Below are 6,925 nucleotides of genomic sequence, written 5' to 3' on the forward strand. Positions count from 1 at the left end.
AGAGCAAGGAAGGAGCTGCGCCGGCCAATCACACAGCCCCACGCCAGGGGATGGCTGACGTCACGTGTGGATCAGCCAATCCCATCGACCCACGCCAGCTCCCAGCTCGCTCAGCCGGGCGGTGTTGCCACCAACTCGTCTCCAACTTCCTCGTATTTGTCTTTTTAATAGTTTAAAAGTTCTCTTTTTTTTTCGTTTCTGCCGGATTTTATTTTTTTTCTCTTCTGCATTAGCTCACCTCATTTGCATACTCAATTTTGTATAGACGAGGTGGACTGAGTTGTGTATTGGTGGCATTTCTCCAGACGAATTATGGAATAGGGTTTAAGGAGGCAAATATACGACCCTTGAACACGACGGTATACGACCCTTGAACACGACGGTATACGACCCTTGAACACGACGGTATACGACCCTTGAAACGACGGTATAGACCTTGAACACGCGGTTACGACCCTGAACACGACGGTATACGACCCTTGAACACGACGGTATACGACCCTTGAACACGACGGTACGACCTGAACACACGGTATACGACCCTTGAACACGACGTATACGACCCTTGAACACACGGTATACGACCCTTGAACACGACGTATACGACCCTGAACACGACGGTATACACCCTTGAACACGACGTATACGACCTTGAACCGACGTATACGACCCCTGAACACGACGGTATACGACCTTTGAACACGACGGTATACGACCCTTGACACGACGTAACGACCTTTGAACACGACGGTATACGACCCTTGAACACGACGGTATACGACCCTTGAACACGACGGTATACGACCCTTGAACACGACGTATACGACTTTGAACACGACGGTATACGACCCTTGAACACGACGGTATACGACCTTGACACGACGTATACGACCCTTGAACACGACGGTATACGACCCTTGAACACGACGGTATACGACCCTTGAACACGACGGTATACGACCTTGAACACGACGGTATACGACCCTTGAACACGACGGTATACGACCCTTGAACACGACGGTATACGACCCTGAACACGACGTAACGCCCTTGAACACGACGGTATACGACCCTTAAAAGTTCTCTTTTTTTTCGTTTCTGCCGGATTTATTTTTTTTCTCTTCGACTATACTCACCTCATTTGCATACTCAATTTTGATAACGAGGTACGACTGAGTTGTGTATTGTGCATTTCCAGACGAATTATGAATTGACTTATAGGAGCCAAATATACGACCCTTGAACACGACGGTATACGACCCTTATACAACCCTGTACGTACAGATGTACTCACAAGTCGTACTTACAGATGTACTCACAAGTCGTACGTACAGATGTACTCACAAGTCGTACTACAGATGTACTCACAAGTCGTACGTACAGATGTACTCACAAGTCTTACGTACAGATGTACTCACAAGTCGTACGTACAGATGTACTCACAAGCCATACGTACAGATGTACTCACAAGTCGTACGATGACACGATGACTAAAGCAACGTACAGATGTACCACAAGTCGTACGTACAGATGTATCACAAGCCTCGTACAGATGTACTCGACAAGTTGTACACAGATGTACTCACAACCTACGTACAGATGTACTCACAAGCTTACGTAAGATTGACACGATCGTACTTACAGAGTATACACCTTAGACAGATGTATACAGCTCATACGGTACGATGATGTACTCACAAGTCGTACAGATGTACTCACAAGTCGTACGTATGTACTCCAATGGTCGGTTCTCTTCCCACAGGTGTGTCCGACGCGTCCAAACGACTCACAGAAGGTCGTACGTACGCGACGACCTCAAAACGTGTGAGTATTTATGAGCCAAGAACGTGTAAATGTTTATGAGCCCAAATTGTGATCATAGAAGCTCACACTGTGTGTGTGTGTGTGTGTGTGAGCAGTGTCGCGTTCCTCCTAGCCATACGCTGTGTCCCTTGTGAGAGAGAGAATGAAAGAAATGAAGGAAGAAGCCAAGGTGTTGTACCTTCACCTGATCTGTGTTCCTTGTGAAAGAAATGAAGGAAGAAGCCAAGTTGTTGTGCCTTCCCCTGGCTATGTTCCTTGTAAAAGAAATGAAGGAAGAAGCCAAGTTGCTGTTCTTCCTTCAACTGATCTGTCTTCCTTGTGAAAGAAATGAAGGAAGAAGCCAAGGTGCTGTTCTTCCTTCACCTGATCTGTCTTCCTGGTGAAAGAAATGAAGGAAGAAGCAAGTGTTGTTGTACCTTCACCTGATCTGTCTTCCTTGTGAAAGAAATGAAGGAAGAAGGCAAGGTGTTGTTCTTCCTTCACCTGATGTGTGTGTTGAGCTGAGTAATGAGATGGTAACCTTCCAACACACAAAGGTCATATTATACATCATTGAGAGGCACTTTCTTGCCCCAAATCTACATACGACTTTCCTACATAGGGCGTCGAAGACCTCCTACATAGGGCTTCGAAGACCTCCTAAATAGGGCGTCGAAGACCTCCTACATAGGGCTTCGAAGACCTCCTAAATAGGGCGTCGAAGACCTCCTACATAGGGCGTCGAAGACCTCCTACATAGGGCTTCGAGGACCTCCTACATAGGGCTTCGAGGACCTCCTACATAGGGCTTCGAAGACCTCCTACATAGGGCTTCGAGGACCTCCTACATAGGGCTTCGAAGACCTCCTACATAGGGCGTCGAAGACCTCCTACATAGGGCTTCGAAGACCTCCTACATAGCTGGTCCATCATAACACACTCAGATGGTCCATCATAACACACCCAGCTGGTCCATCATAACACACCCAGCTGGTCCATCTGGATTTATTGCTATGGATCAGACGGGTTCGTTATAATGAACCCTGGGGTTCGTTATAATGAACCCCTGGGGGTTCGTTACCTCACCGAACATTGAAGCTATAGACTCAAACCACTAGATGGGGCACGTCTCTAACCCCGGACACCGGACCTCTGTCGTGTTCCACCATCCCAGGATAAAAAAATAAAACACGTCCGTCATCCAAGGCAGCTGCGCGTATGGACAGCTCAAACCTGGACCCAATTGTCCATTAAGAACAAAAGGTAATTATTAATGATGCAGATATGACCTTTAACACGTGGAAGGTTAAGACCATTAGTCTACCCGTGGTGGTCTGGGGGGGGGGGGGGGGGAAGCTTGAACGACAAGCTTGAGCGCCACTTAATCCAAGCTTAACCTAGCGCCGCCGTGAGAGCAACTTGGACATGAAGGGATAAAATGGTGTGGTGTCCCATCTGTGGGACACTGAGGGCGCTGGGATACGTACATTTGGGTGGGTTATACATAGATCCCTGGGGATAAGGGGTAGAGAAAGAATACTTGCCACGTATTCCCTACGTGTCGTAGAAGGCGACTAAAAAGGGGAGGGAGCGAGGGTCGGGGGGCTAGAAACCCTCCCCTCCTTGTATTTTAACTTTCTAAAAATGGGAAAACAGAAGAAGTCACGCGGGGAGTGCTTATCCTCCTCGAAGGCTCAGATTGGGGTGTCTAAATGTGTGTGGATGTAACCAAGATGAGAAGAAAGGGGAGAGATAAGTAGTATGTTTTAGGATAGGAACCTGGATGTTTTGGCTCTGAGTGAGACGAAGCTCAAGGGTAAAGGGGAAGAGTGGTTTGGGAATGTCTTGGGAGGTAAAGTCAGGGGTTGGTGAGAGGACAAGGGCAAAGGAAGGAGTAGCACTACTCCTAAAACAGGAGTGGTGGGAGTATGTGATAGAGTGTAAGAAAGTAGATTCTAACAGTGTTTTAGATATCTGGGAGTGGATTTGGTAGCGAGTGGAACCATGGAAGCGGAAGTGAGTCACAGGGTGGGGGAGGGGGCGAAGGTTCTGGGAGCGTTGAAAAATGTGTGGGAGAAAATGTTATCTCGGAAAGCAAAATGGGTATGTTTGAAGGAATAGTGGTTCCAACAATGATATATGGTTGGGAGGCGTGGGCTATAGATAGAGTTGTGCGGAGGAGGGTGGATGTGCTGGAAATGAGATGTTTGAGGACAATATGTGGTGTGAGGTGGTTTGATCGAGTAAGTAATGTAAGGGTAAGAGAGATGTGGGGTAATAAAAAGAGTGTGGTTGAGAGCGTAGAAGAGGGTGTTTTGAAATGGTTTGGTCACATGGAGAGAATGAGTGAGGAAAGATTGACCAAGAGGATATATGTGTCAGAGGTGGAGGGAACGAGGAGGAGCGGGAGACCAAATTGGAGGTGGAAGGATGGAGTAAAAAGGATTTTGAGCGATCGGGGTCTGAACATGCAGGAGAGTGAAAGGCGTGCAAGGAATAGAGTGAATTGGAACGATGCGGTATACCGGGGTCGACGTGCTGTCAATGGATTGAACCAGGGCATGTGAAGCGTCTGGGGTAAACCTTGAAAAGTTCTGTGGGGCCTGGATGTGGAAAGGGAGCTGTGGCTTCGGTGCATTATACATGACAGCTAGAGACTGAGTGTGAACGAATGTGGCCTTTGTTGTCTTTTCCTCGCGCTACCTCGCACACATGCGGGGGGAGGGGGGGTGCCATTTCATGTGTGACGAGGTGGCGACGGGAATGAATAAAGGCAGACAGTATGAATTATGTACATGTGTATATATATATGTATATGTCTGTGTGTATATATATATGTATACGTTGAGATGTATAGGTATGTATATTTACGTGTGTGGACGTGTATGTATATATACATGTATATGGGGGTGGGTTGGGGCCATTCTTTCGTCTGTTTCCTTGCGCTACCTCGCTAACGCGGGCGAAAAAGAATAGATGATATGGATCGGTCACACATTCTCCGCGTAGTTCCACCTCCCTTTGTCGTCTTGTTTACGACGTAGGTGATGACATACACAAGGACATACACATACACAAGGACATACACATACACAAGGACATACACATACACAAGGACATACACATACACAAGGACATACACATACACAAGGACACACACACATACACAAGGACACACACATACACAAGGACACAAACACACACACACACAATATATATATATATATATATATATATATATATATATATATATATATATATATATATAATATATATATATATATATATATATATATATATTCTACATAATCGCTGTTCCCCACGTTAGCGAGGTAGCGCAAGGAAAAAGACGAAAGAATGGCTCAACCCACCCACATACACATGTATGTGTATGTGTGTATAAACACCCACACACGCACTTATACATACCTATACACATCAACATATACATACATGTACGTACACGTACATAGACAAATATATACACATGTATATATTCATATCTCCTTGCCTTCATCCATTCCCGTCGCCAAATAAAAAGAAAAATTCTTATTGTTAGTTTGGAAAACATTATACAAAACACGCACCACAGATATGTCCTTGATGCCACATCAATACACCTCAATACACCCAGGCAGATAAGACATCTGTGGCTTTCCATTTCCATTCCTTATCACGATCTAGCACCAAGGATGTGTGTTGCAGACTTTAATTTAAGTGTCTCTCGTACATCAACATTTAAAAGGTCATGAGAGCCATTTACATATGGCCATTTCCCCACACCTTCCGCTCTCAAGAACCTTACGACACACAAGGCCAAGTTATTTATTGCCGTGATAAATGAATAAATGAATAAAATATAACGTGTACTTTATAGCATTTATCTATGTTTAAGACACTGTGTGAAGAAACAAATATATATATATGATAATTCTTCTATATTCATTGTTCTTTCTATGTATACTGAACTACTATTTTTTATTTAATTGACTTTCTCTTATATCCAACTTATGATAAATTCAGTTATCAGTATAATCGTAGCAATAATACAGATACCGTTTTCTGTTCGTACTGATAATTCATATACTGTTCTTATCTATGTAACGAACAAATAGATTAAGCTGAAATCCTGTTTACCAGCTAACTTTACACGCATCTATCTCGCAATAAATTGTTTATTCATTACGCTGTCTCAAACCTTAAAGTTTAGCATTTATGTGTTCCGTTTTCTTCAGCATTTCTGATGCGTTTTCGACGACGTCAGGGGGTGACTCAAGTAAACTTATATCCTATGGCGATCTGTCTCAACCCCATATATTCATAACCCAGATCCTATATTTTAGACATCATACTTCACTATTATGGTATGATATATGAATTAAAAATTATAATCATACATAATAGAGTGTTTCAGCGTTCATAATAGAGTGTTTCAGTGTTATTATGGTATTAAATATGAATGTAAAACTGGAAATCGTGTTCTTAATATTTTTTAAGAAGGACTTCTCGTCTTCCATATTTGATATTGATAGACTTTCTCATTGCTGATGATTGTGTCTGGTATGATACTATCTATCGACCTAGTAGATGCAATCTATCATTCTTGGAGACAGTCTTTAATCATCCTAGGTGACACCATATGTGTTTCTAAGTAGGTGACATTTATCGAGCTGGGTGAGTATGATCTCTCGTTCTAAGTAGACTTTACTTATAATTTATAAGTAGACATCATTTATCATCCACGTAAGCATCATCTATCGTTATAGTCTGGTTATCATTTATCAGCCCAAGTGGACAATATCCGTCATTTTAAGTGTAAATGCTTCATCATCCTATGTATGCATCATTTATCATCCTATGCAGGCTTAATTTATCATCGTAGGTCAGTATCATCTATCATCCTAGGTAGGCAGCATTTATCATTTAGGTAGGCATCAATTATCATCCTAGGAAAGCATCAATTATCATCCTAGGTAGGCATCAATTTATCATCCTAGGTAAGCATCATTTATTATCCTACGTAGGCATCAATTATCATCCTAGGTGTTCCAACGATGTTGCCACAGATGTTCACACAGATGTTGACACAGAGGAGGGAGTGAGTGAGTGAGTGAGGGAAGGA

This window comes from Panulirus ornatus, chromosome 45 (genome assembly GCF_036320965.1).
Source record: "Panulirus ornatus isolate Po-2019 chromosome 45, ASM3632096v1, whole genome shotgun sequence".
NCBI classification, from domain to species: domain Eukaryota; kingdom Metazoa; phylum Arthropoda; class Malacostraca; order Decapoda; family Palinuridae; genus Panulirus; species Panulirus ornatus.